Genomic DNA, 12,909 nt, shown 5'->3' with positions numbered 1-12,909 from the left:
TGCTACAAACTTCCCTCTTAGCACTGCTTTTGTTGTATCACATAGGTTTTGGTATGTTGTGTTTCAATTATTTTTTTTCAAGAGATGTTTCCATTTCCTCCCTAATTTCTTCCTTGACCCAGTGGTCATTCAAGAGTATTCTGTTTAATGTATTTATACAGTTTCCAAAGTTCCTCTTGTTATTGATTTCTACTTTTATTCCATTGTAGTCTAAGAAGATGCTTGATACGATTTTGATTTTTACAAATTTAATGAGATTTACTTTGTGTCCTAATATATTGTTTATCCTGGAGAATGTTCTTTATGCTGATGAGAAGAATGTGTATTCTGTAACTGTTAGATGAAATTATCTGTAAATGTCTATTATGTCCATTTGATCTAAAGTTTGGATTAAATCCAATATATCTTAGCTAATTTTCTGTAGAGATGATCGGTTTAATGCTGAGAGTAGGATGTTGAAGTCCTTAACCATTATTGTATTGGAGTCTATATCTTCCTTTAGATCTAACAATATTTGCTTTCTGTATCTAGTTGCTCTGTGGTTGGGTTCATATATGTTTAAAATTGTTAATTACTTTTGCTGAATTGACCCTTTTATCATTATATAATGATCTTCTATGTCTCTTTCTACTGTTTTTTGACTTAAAGTTTGTTTTATGTAAGTATTGCTACTCCTCCACTTTTTTGGTTTTCATTTTTTTCTTAATCCATTTAGCCCACCTCTATCTTTTAAATGGGAACATTATACTCAAGGTTATTATTGATATGTGTGCACTTATTCCTGTCACCTTATTTATTGATTTCTGGGGTTTTTGCATATTCTTTGTTTTTTTTCTTTCTCCCATTGTGTATTATGGCTTTGTGATTTTCTATAGTATACTATTTGAGTCCTTTGTCTTCCTTATTTGTGTGTTTGCTCTACTGATGGGTTTAATACTTTTGTGTGTTTTCATGATGGTGGATATCATCCTTTCACTTCCAGGTATAGGACTCCCTTAAGCATTTCTTGTAGAGCTGGTCTAGTGGTGATGAATTTTTCCAGCTTTTGATTGTCTAGGAAAGACTTTATTTTTCCTTCATCCATGAAGAGTAACTTTTCTGGGTATAGTATCTTTGACTGATTTTTTTTTTGTTGTTGTTTCAGCACTTTGAATATAATATCCCACTCTCTCTTGGACTGTAAGGCTTCTTGCTAAGAAATCTGCTGTTAGGCTGGGCACAGTGGCTCACGCCCGTAATCCCAGCACTTTGGGAGGCCAAGGTGTGCAGAGCACCTGAGGTCAGGAGTTTGAGATCAGGCCGGCCAACATGGTGAATCCCCATCTCCACTAAAAATACAAAAATTAGCCGGGCATGGTGGCATGCACCTGTAGTCCCAGCTACTCGGGAGACTGAGGCAGGAGAATTGCTTGAAGCTGGGAGGTGGAGGTTGCAGTGAGCCGAGATTGTGCCATTGCACTCCAGCCTGGAGGACAAGAGTGAAACTGCATTTCAAAAAAATAATAATGATAAAAATTTTTTAAAATAAATCTTCTGTCATTCTGATCAGAGCTGCCTTATAATTGACTAGATGCTTCTCTCTTACTGTTTTTAGAATTTTTTTTAGCCTTTGACTTTTGACAGTTTGACAATAATGTGCTGTGGAGAAGACTTTATTGAATGTAACTAGTTGGGAACATATGAACTTCCTGTATCTGGATATCAACATCTCTTGCTAGACTGTAGAAGTTTTCAGCTATTATTTTATTAAATAGATGTTCTATCCCTTTCATTTTATCTTGCCTTCTGGGACACTAAAAATTCAAATACGTGGTTGCTTTATGGTGTCCCATATGGCACATAGGCTTTGTTCATTCTTTTTCATTTTTTTTTAAATTTTTGTCTGACTGGGTTATTTCAAAGGCCTTATCTTCAACTTCTCAAATTCTTTCTTCTGGTTGATGTAGTCCATTGTTGTAGACTTTAAATGTATTTTTTATTTCATTTATTGAATTCTTCAGTTCTAGTATTTCTGTTTGGTTCTTTTCCATGACGTCCCTTTGGTAAATTTCTCATTCACTTCCTGAATTTTTTTTCTGATTTCTTCATATTGTTTATCCGTATTCTCTTATATCCCACTGAATTCTTTCATGTCAATATTTTGAATTTTTTTCAAGGATTTTATGAAATTTCATAAATTTCATTGGAATCTGTTGCTGGAGAATTATTGTGTTCCTTTGCAGGTGTCATATTTTCTTGCTTTTTCATGTTTCTTGTTTCCTTACATTGGTATCTGAGCATCTGGTGTAACAACCTATTCTTCCTATTATGGATTTGCTTTCCTAGGGGAGAATTTTTCCTGAAGATATAACCATGGTGTTGGTTGGGGAGGGCACCTTGGCTTTGATTTTGGGTGTGTGAAGTAGTATAGTCCCTGTATAATTTCTTCAGCTATAAACAGCAGCCGTGGAGTCTGTGGTTCCATCAGTGGCTTAGGGTGTAGTTGTTAATGGAGGCTATGGTAAAGTTTTATTGGAGACAGGCATTCCAGGTAGGCCACTTCTTGGGCCCCAGTAGTGGCAGTGGTGGACCAATCATGCCTGTCCTTGGACCTCAGGGTGGTGTATGCTGACGTCAATGTTAGTGGGGCCAAGCAACCTTATTCTTGGGCATCTAGGTTGCTTGAGTGCCAGGGATGGCAGTGGTGGGCGAAGCATGTGGGTTGGTTTTCAGGTCCCTAGGCAGTGGGCATGGGCGATATCACTAGCGGTAGTGGGATGACCCTTTGGCACTCAAATGATCTGTGCTGGTGTTGGTGGTAACTACAACTGGCTAGGTAGGCCATTCCCCCATCCTGCAAGTAGTGCATGCAGTTGGGTGCCGGCTATGGTGGTAATGACAGGTTGGTTGGGCGTGACATCAGGATCCTAGAAGGAGTGCTCAGATACCAGTAGTGATGGTTGGGGCTGGGTGATCCCCAGACCCCTGAACAGCATGCTTGGACACTAGCAGGGGTGGAGCCAGACTGGGTGTGCCTGCCTTCAGCCCCCATTGATGCATGCAGATGCTGGCTGTGGTAGACAGAGGCAGGGTCATCTCCAGGCCCTGGTGGAATGCTCAGGTGGGAGTGACAGCATCTATGCTTGGGGAGGGCAATGTTGCTTTCTGTTGCAATAGCCACAGGCAGGCAGCTAGGGTGCACACACTTGGGCTTCAGGTGGCAGTTGCAGGTGGAATATCTTTTAAATGTGGGGCTGCCCTGCTACGGGGGCAGCAGAGTTGCTGCCAGTGGTTTGTACTTCAGCTCCAGTGGCAGCAGCCAGCAGTGGTGATGACTGTGGACAGGGAATGTCAATGGGACTCCAGGGATGTGGAGATGCAGGGCCTGTTGAGTCCCAGGGCAGGATGTAGTGTGTTGGGGATTGGGTGTTCAAAATGACATTGTGCTATAGTTGCTTAGGACCAGTGTGAGCCGCCAGTCTGGAGCAGTGCCATTGTATTGTCTCTGCAACTCCCTATTTTATTCTCGGTGCCCAAGGGAGTTGAGAGGCACTGCTTTATGTAGCATTCCAAATCCTTTGTTGTCATTTCAACAATATTCACAGAATCTTCACTGCATGTACTGAATGTGCACTTCAGTACATTCCATGTCAAGAAACCACTTTCTTTGCTCATTCATGAGAAACAGTCCCTCATCTGTTCAAGATTTTCGGTGAGACTGCAGCAAATCAGTCACATATTTAGGTTCCACTTCTAATTCTATATATCTTGCTATTTCTACCACATAGCGAGTGTGGAACCCAGGGTGAAGTCCCTCTCCAAGTAATGCCATCACACGGTCTCTGCAACTTTCTATTTTATTCTCAGGGTAGATGAAGGTCAAGAGACTCTTCCATGGCTAGGATTTCAGGGCTCTGTGGTGGAAATGTGCACCACTGGGGATCTCCCACTTACTCTTTCCCCTGTTGGGAAGGCTCTCTGGACTCCCAACTGATCCTGGCTGAGCAGGCCGCCTCACTTTCCTCTCCCTCCTTGCTTTAGGTGTTTCCTGCCACTTCTCTGTTGAATTCCAGTGTTCTGTCTTAGAAGATCTATTACAAGTGTGATTGTCTACTTGCTATTTCAGTGCTGTTTTGTGGAGGAGGCAAGTACCAGATGCCTCTAGTCAGCCATTTTTAAGCCTCTCTGAAATTTCTTAAAATAAAGACAATGAGGTTTGCCTCATCAATTGACTCTTCACAAAAGATTTCTCTGTAGCATGTGATGCTGTTTGATAGCATTTTAATCACAGTAGAACTTCTTTTGAAATTAGAGTCAATCTTCTCAAACCCTGCCACTGCTTTATCAACTAAGTTTATGTAATATTCTAAATCCTTTATTGTCGTTTCAACAACGTTTATAGCATCTTCACCAGGAGTAGATTCCATATCAAGAAACCACTTCTTTTGCCCATCCATAAGAAGCAACTCCTCATCCATTCAAGTTTTTTGATGAGATTGCAACAATTCAGTCACATATTCAGGCTTCTAATTCTAGTTCTCTTGCTATTTCCACAACATTAGCAATTATTTCTTACACTGAAGTCTTTAACATCTCAAAATAATCCTTAAGGATTATTTCATCTTATAACATCTTATAACATCTCAAAATAATCCTCCTGTTAAGGTTGCTATTTTGACCTCCTCCCATGAGTCATGAGCGTCCTTAATGGCATTTAGAATGATGAATGCTTTCCAGAAGGTTTTCAATGTATTTTGCCCAGCACTATCTATGGCAACTATAGTCTTACAAAATTTACTTCTCAAGTAATAAGACTAAAAAGTTGAAATTACTCCTTAGTCTATGGGTTGCAGAATGAATGCTGTGTTAGCAGGCATGAAAACAGCATTAACCTCCTTGTACATCCTTGCTCTAAATTAGGCTATGGCTTAGGGAAATATTGCGGCTGGTTTGATTTTCTGTCTAGCCCACTAAAGCTTTCTCCATATTAGCAATGAGGCTTTTTACACTTTCTTATTATTTGTGTGTTCACTGGCATAGAACTTTTAATTGCCTTCAAAAACTTTTCCTTTACATTCTCAACTTGGCCAACTAATTGGTACAAGAGTCTAGCTTTTAGCCTATCTTGGCTTTCTACCTGCCTTCTTCTCTAAGCTTAATTTTTCCTAGCTTTTGATTTAATGTGAGAGACATGCAGCTCTTCCTGTCACTTGAACACTTAGAGGCCAATGTGGGGTTATTAGTCGACCTAATTTCAATATAATTGTGTCTCAAAAAATAAGGAGGCCTGAGGAGAGAGAGAGAGACAGCAAATAGCTGGTCAGTGGAGCTGTGAGGACACATGCAACATTTATCAATTAAGTTTGCTGTCTTATATGGGTGCTGTTTACAGTATCCCAAAAGCAATTACAATAGTAATATCAAAGATCGCTAATCATCATAACAGATATAAAAACAATTTAAAAGTTTAAAATATTGTGAGAACTACTAAAATGTGACACATAGACATAATTTTTCCACCTGCTATTGGAAAAATGGTACCAGTAGACTCGCTCGACTTAGAGCTGCTATCGACCTTCAATTTGTAAAGAGCACAGTGTCTGTGACTCACAAGAAAGCAAAGCACAATAATATGAGGTATGCCTGATTTTTGCTGTTCTTTTTCTATTTTCTTGAAGTGAGAGCTTAGATTATTAATTCAAGACTTTCACCTCTGGGTCTTGAGCTGTAAGATTTTTCCTCAGCACTGCTTTAGCTGCATACCACAAATTTTAATATGTTGTATCTTCATTTTTGTTTAGTTCATTTTTGTTTAGTTCACTATATTTCTCAAATTTTCTTGAGACTAGCATGAGCTATTTATATTTGGTTTCCATGTGTTTGGAGATTTTCATGTTATCCTTTTGTTACTGATTTCTAGCTTGAAATCCATGTGGTCAAAAAAACATACTCTGTATCATTTTAATTATTTTAAAGTTGTTGAGGTTTATTTTATCATTCAGTATATGGCTTCCTTATATGAATGTGTATGCATGTATACATATATGTATACATATAATACATATAAATATGTATACATATTTATCTCTTCTGTGTATTCTTCTTCATCTTTTTCTTTTTTTTTTTTTTTTTTGAGAGAATCTTACTCTGTCACCAAGGCTGCAGTGCAGTGACACAATCTCGCCTCACTACAACCTCTGCCTCTCAGGTCCAAGCAATTCTCCTGCCTTGACCTCCCAAGTAGCTGGGATTACAGGCATGCACCACCACACCTGGCTAATTTTTGTATTTTTAGAAGAGATAGGGTTTTGCCATGTTGGCCAGGCTGATCTTGAACTCATTATCTCAGGTGATCCACCTGCCTCGTCCTCCCAAAGAGCTGGGATTACAGGAGTGAGCCACTGCACCTGGCCTGTGTATTCTTCTGTTGTTGGTCGGAGTGTTCTATAAATGTCAATTCATTCCTGTTATTTGATGGTGTTGCTAGTTTCTTCTATATCCTTGCTGATTTTCTGGCTGGTTGTTCTATCAATTGTTTAAAGAGGTTATTGATGTCTCCAACTATAATTGCAGATATATCTATTTTTCCTTTCAGTTTTAACAGTTTTTGCTTTATGTATTTTGAAGCTCTGGTTTGCTGTGTGGAGAATGATTTAGAGCGGCAGGTGTGGATATAATAATAGCAGACAGAAAGTGACTGACAAGGTTGAAATGAAAATGCTGGTGGCCTGGATGATGGGAGTCAGCTGTCTCTCTACATTCCAGGTCCCCCAATTGAGATGTTGCGCCTCACTTTTGATATTCTCCCACTTTGTGCCTTCTTCTTTGGTGTTTGTTCTCAAGAGTTTTTGTCACCCCCACCAACACACACACACACACACACACACACACACACACCTGTCCTTTTTTCATTTTGAGGTGTGGACCATTATTAGCTATCTACAAATGTCCACAAAATGTCAAAATATTAGCTTCTATGATTTACCTCTCCTAGGGGTATTTGCATTACAATGCAAATAAATTAATATTATTTAATAATATTATAAAAGGGCTTTTTTCAATTAGCAAAAAAAGTGTTTTTAGTCAATATGAAAGGCCAGTACAGAAGATTATTTTGATATAATATAGAGAACTAAATGTTCTACCATTTCTAAGGGAGTCCCAGTTGAGAGAAATGCCTGTGAGGTTACTTTTCGCAAGGCTGGTGGTGGTGGGGTGGGAAGACCTCTTCCATTCCCCGTTTCCTCTTTTTGTTCTCTTCTCTTCTACTTCTGATTCTTTTTACTTCTTCTTTGCACATCTCCATCCTTTCTGTTACTCTCTGCCCTGGGGGCAATGGAAAAATTGCCAAATGTCTGCCTTGAAGTTGTTTCATGAAGAAGGATCATGGTACTCCACAGAACACTATATAATGCCACACCCATTCTGTTATGAATTTCTATTTTTCTGCTTAACATGGTTTCATGCCTGTCAAGCTTCTCATCTCTGCATGGCTTCTCTGCTTGGTAGAGCCCAGACCGAATTCTCATTCACAGCCACTTTATAACCTCCATCCAACCTTTCTTAGTGTGAGCACCTGACTGGAGAAACTAAGCCGGCTTCTTCAGTTGACTACACTACCATAGACCAAGAAGTTCTTGCAGTAGTGCAGGCTAGACATGTTGTCAGCTCTGATGAGGGTCTAGCTGCAGACATGGAAAAAGGCAGAGAGATTAAAGATGGATTAAGGAGCTAAGATCATCAAGACTTGGTGATGTGCTTGTCATCTTTGAGGGTCCAGCTTAAATATCTCATATCCATGTAGTTTTTCCTCTATGCATTTCTTACAAAACATGTTTCTCATTTGTGCTCTCATAGTTCATAGTGCATACTCCAATGTGTCACTTTCTGTTTATGTATCTAAATCTTCCACTGAGTTATGATCTGAAGGGAGAGATATGTCTGATGTCTCTTAGTATTACTAACATCCAGCGCCCAACTTAGTGAAGGGAGAAAGGTGTGGAAAAAAGGGAAGAAAAGTCTTCATTAAAATATACATATGAATCTTGAACTAGATGTTGACCTCAAAACAAACCTCACAAATGCCTGGCATTGTAGGCATACCAGAGACCCTTAGGTCCATCCTAGCTACTTGTTGTGTCCTTGACTGTGTGACATCACTGTAATCAGTATCTCAAATGACAGGGGACAGCTGCCTTATAATTGGGTAACTGTTTCCCATTTGACCAGGGAAACATAAAAATGAACACCCCTACCGACTACCATTCCTCAGGCAGAAATTGAGGAGGACAAAGCGCCTTGGGTCCTTTTATGCCATAAACTTGAAACTTTGTCAAGATCTCTGTGTAAAGAGAGCTGCCTTTAAGAGTCGTGTGAGTTGGCACTGAGCCTGTTTTCCTTCTCTCAGGTCCCTAAAGAGCATAATTTGAAAACACAGGATGAAGGAAAGAAACCAATACAACCCCATGTAATCATGTGGCACACTCACTCCGTTGTAAGAAAGGTACTTTGCAAGTTGTGGGCATATTCTTTTTTTTTTTTTTTTTTTTTTGAGACGGAGACTCGCTCTGTGACCCAGGCTGGAGTGCAGTGGCGCAATCTCAGCTCACTGCAAGCTCCGCCTCCGGGGTTCACGCCATTCTCCTGCCTCAGCCTCCCGAGTAGCTGGGACTACAGTCGTCCGCCACTATGCCCGGCTAATTTTTGTATTTTTAGTAGAGATGGGGTTTCACCGTGTTAGCCAGGATGGTCTCGATCTCCTGATCTCGTGATCCGCCCACCTCGGCCTCCCAAAATGCTGGGATTACAGGTGTGAGCCACCGCGCCCGGTGTTGTAGGCATGTTCTTTTTAGTGTCAGAAGGATGGTACATTCAGAGGAAAGGAAGCTTACTATGAACTGGGACAGTCAGAGAGGTCCTGATGGATAAGATGAGATTCAAGAGGTACACGGTTCCATGGATAATGTAAAGACTCCATGAAATTAAATAATGAGGAATCCGTAAGATATTTTGGTAAATATAATCAATAGTAAATATAATGAGCACCTACTATATGCAGGCCACTGAGACTGGCCTTACGCAGCGATAGGAAGAAATTTAAAACATGGAGGGAGGTGCTTACCCTCAGTGAGTTTTAGTCTTAGAGTATAACACCCTTGAGCCCTAAAAATGGTGAGTCCAGCTCCAAAACCCACAGCTTCATGCCCTCTAATCCATCACTGGATAAAATACCCAAATCCTGGCAGATCACTGACACCGTCAGAACATGTCAACACTCCAGGATGTTTTGAGGAGTGGACTCTGCTCCTCAGTCTCATCAGGACTGTGAGGAACACTTTGTGAATACCTGTCATCTACTTAGGAAACAGCTGGAGATGAAGCATGGCTGTCATTGCATTTCTCTTACTGTGATCGTTCAGAATGCTCTGACAGAGCTACCAAGGAGGAGGAATGGCACAATATTATGACAAGATTAATTAGCATCTGCAAGACTGGACATGGCTCCCCAAGGGATTCTTCCCATGCTCTGCCATGGCTGCCTCTGGTACCCTCCCCCTGCCTTGAGATGTCACCTCTGATGTGTCTGGGTCCCCAGCTGGCTTACAAGTTCTTGTGACATCAGGGGCACATTTCGTGGCATTGCATTTACAAAACTGTAAGCTGGTATATGCACTAGAGATCTGTCCTTCATTTTCTTCATTTTGTATTTAATGCTGTCTTAACTCCACAAAATAGAAAACTGGAAATGTCAACAATTAAATATAGTATAAGAATTTTAAAAGTAGATTTTAAAATCACAAAGGCAAATTTAAGTTCAATACTATGGATAATGCAGTATTCTGTATTTAGTAGCAATGAGATCTTTCAGATCTTTCTTTATTTTGAAATATATTATCTTCTAAGGAGTGTAGGAAAGATAGCCTCTGTCTAAACCAGGGGCATGAAAATTACATCCTCTAGGAATTTGAAGGAACATTGCAGAGGGCATTTGACAGCCCGGAGTCTGTCGGAAAGATAAGGCTTTATATGCTTCAATAATATCCTAGAGCAAAATAACAGCTACTGTTGAGCACTGATTTATGTAACACCCCAGTGTACTGGGCACCGTTGTTTATGATATCCCAGTGAAATAGATATTATTACCATCTTCGTTCCCAAGATTATAAAGTTGAGAGCAAGAACAGTGGGGTAACTCGTCCAGTGTCAATTATCTAGTGCATGTTTAAGCTTGCATAAAGCCCAGATATATTTGACTCCCATCTGTAGTCATGGCCACTGTCCCTGTTGCTCTTGAATAAAAGATTGAGGGATCTGTCTTAACCTGTTCAGGCTGCATAAAAAAATCTATAAACTGAGTGGGTGGCTTATGAACAACAGAGATTTCTTTCTCATATTTCTGAAGGCTGGCAAGTCTAAGATCAAGATAGATTTGCTGTCTAAAGAGAGCCCACTTTCCGGCATATAAATGGCATCTTCTTGCTGTGTCCTCCCATGGTGGAGGGGGCGAGGGTCTTTCTGGGGTCTCTTTTTATTTTTTTATTTTTATTTATCGATTTTCTTTTTTGAGACGGAGTCTCGCACTGTCACCCTGGCGGGACTGCAATGGCATGATCTTGGCTCACTGCAACCTCTGCCTCCCGGGTTCAAGCAATTCTCCTGCCTCAGCCTCCCAAGTAGCTGGGATTACAGGTGCACACCACCACATCCAGCTAATTTTTTGTACTTTTAGTAGAGACAGTGTTTCACTATTTTGGCCATGCTGGTCTCGAACTCCTGACCTCGTGATCTGCCTGCCTTGGCCTTCCAAAGTGCTGGAATTACAGGCATGAGCCACCGCGCCTGGCCTGGGGTCTCTTTTATAAGGACACTCATCCCATTAGTGCCATTAGCTCTGCCCTCATGATCTGGTTGCCTCTAAAAGGCCCCGCCTCCTAATACCATCACCTTGGTGGTTCGGTTTTCAACATATGAGTTTTGTGGAGCACAAATATTCAGAACATAGCAGGATCCAATGATTAATTCATTCTGTGAATTGTTACTTGTCCTACAAATATGACACAGTGTTACCTTAGAACATTAATTAACTGTGACCTGCTCTTCCAGGCCAACAATGGTACAAAGTCTACAACAATTTTTATTTCCAAATATTTCACCTGATACACTGAAACTTTTCCAAAGCATGAAAACATATTTTTTAATGTTCTTCAAATTAAGTTGATTTCATCTTTCTCCAGTCACCTACTCAGAAATGAAATACTCATGCTTGTTGGGGAGTACAGCCTCAGCTTTCAACTCATGAGATCCAAAGAGACAGTGGAACCATGTTGCTCTCTTTTTCTTTTTTTGTAGTGAGTCAGACACCAGCCTGTGTGTTAGAGGAGGAAGTTCTCCCCTCTGCCTATGAGCTCGTTTTACATCACCCAGGAGATTCTTTCAGACTCTAATCATATTGGCCAAGGTTCTTCCATCATTAGCATGACTATTGACAGGAGAAAGTATCAATAGACATGTTCAGATTTAGAAGGTAGAGCAGAGTGAAACAAAGTGAGTGTAATAATTTCTACAATAAATCAGGATTGCAGGCTTTGAAATGGATTGGGAATATCTCTGGAGACAGTGAATTAATAACTATGTCTTCATGGTAATACATAAAAATTGTGGAAATGAATACGCTACATGAAGCTTTTTTTTTTTCTCCCAGTGGACACACAACGTTGAATGATTCATTCACTGCTGGAGCAGAATGTTTTACCCTGAATCAGTTGTGTGCCTTCCTGATGATACTTTAATAGAACAAGTGGGCACCGTGACAGATGATGATGGGAAGCTCAGACACAAAGTAGAACTACTGTTGCCTGGAGCCAAACAAAAATTATACCATTTAAAAACTCAGAATCCAAGAACTAATATGTTGCCCACAAAAGAACAAAAGGCAGAAAGTTTATGCTAAAATGAAGTAGGTTATAAATGTCAGTAACTCATAAAATGGGTATGTCCCACTGGGGCCAAAAGAGTTAATATAAAAAGGAAACAGATTGAGGTCAGGTAGCCTCATGAAAATCTCAAATGCTGTGCCGCAGAGACAAACGTGGTACTGAGGACTCATACCTGGACTTGGTCCAAGAGGCCTTTGAGAAAGTAGAGGCCTTTGTCTCTCCAGACCTGAGCCTCCTTATTTTGAAAGGGACTCTCTCCGATGTCCATGGAATTGAAAGAGAAGCTTTTCTTTATTGGAGAAGCTCCTTTCTACAAAATCACCTGCATGAAGGTAGACATTTGCAGGGAGAGTGGGACTGGCTTATATGATTAATTCTACCAAATGGCTTTAAAATTAATCTACAGAAACATAGAAAGAGGAAATGACACTGTGCCAATAGCAGGTCTTCATGATGTTCTTTCCCCCATAAGTTTCAAAGTGAAGGTAGAAACCAGGACACGGAATTTTTGTCACAGATGGAAAAAGAAAAAGGGATGCCAGTCATTTTGTTCTAATTCATATGCATTTAAACAAAAAAAATCCTTCCCTCCTGGTTTCCATAGCTACTCCACCCCCTCAGTTTTCATTTGCAACTTGTCTGAGGGAGAGGTCAGGGACTAGTGGCACCAGTGCCTTCTCACCCCCACCACAGAAGAGGGTGTCAGAATCGCATGCACTGCGTGATGCTAATCACCCCAGCGCCCCCAACGAGACCAAAGCAAACCCAGACAGAACTCTCTCAGCCTAAACAGTCTTCCTTTCCCCTTTCAACTCTGAAGCTCTTATAAAAAACAGATATTTCAAGGATGTCCTTTAAGCTAAATACAAACTAGAACATTGAGGTAAAACACAATTATCTGTCCTAAAGTAAAAATATAGATTTTTAATATTTCCAATAAACATATTTCAAATCAGTTCGAGGCACGGAAATAAGTTCATATTTCTTTTAGTGT

General features: G+C 40.3%; 1 long non-coding RNA gene across 1 annotated transcript; it reads right to left on the bottom strand.

Annotated features, from left to right (window-relative positions):
* Nucleotides 1-7,402: 7,402 nt before the first annotated feature.
* LOC112635510 lies at nucleotides 7,403-12,593 on the bottom strand. The gene is made up of 2 exons (XR_003121928.1): nucleotides 12,088-12,593; nucleotides 7,403-7,660 (listed from the first exon to the last, which is right to left on the bottom strand). It is a non-coding gene; the product is annotated as an uncharacterized LOC112635510 (long non-coding RNA).
* Between the last annotated feature and the right edge of the window lie 316 nt (nucleotides 12,594-12,909).

The sequence above is a fragment of the Theropithecus gelada genome, chromosome 11, assembly GCF_003255815.1.
Source record: "Theropithecus gelada isolate Dixy chromosome 11, Tgel_1.0, whole genome shotgun sequence".
In the NCBI taxonomy this organism is placed as follows: Eukaryota; Metazoa; Chordata; class Mammalia; order Primates; family Cercopithecidae; genus Theropithecus; species Theropithecus gelada.
This window is presented reverse-complemented; position numbering and strand designations above follow the sequence as displayed.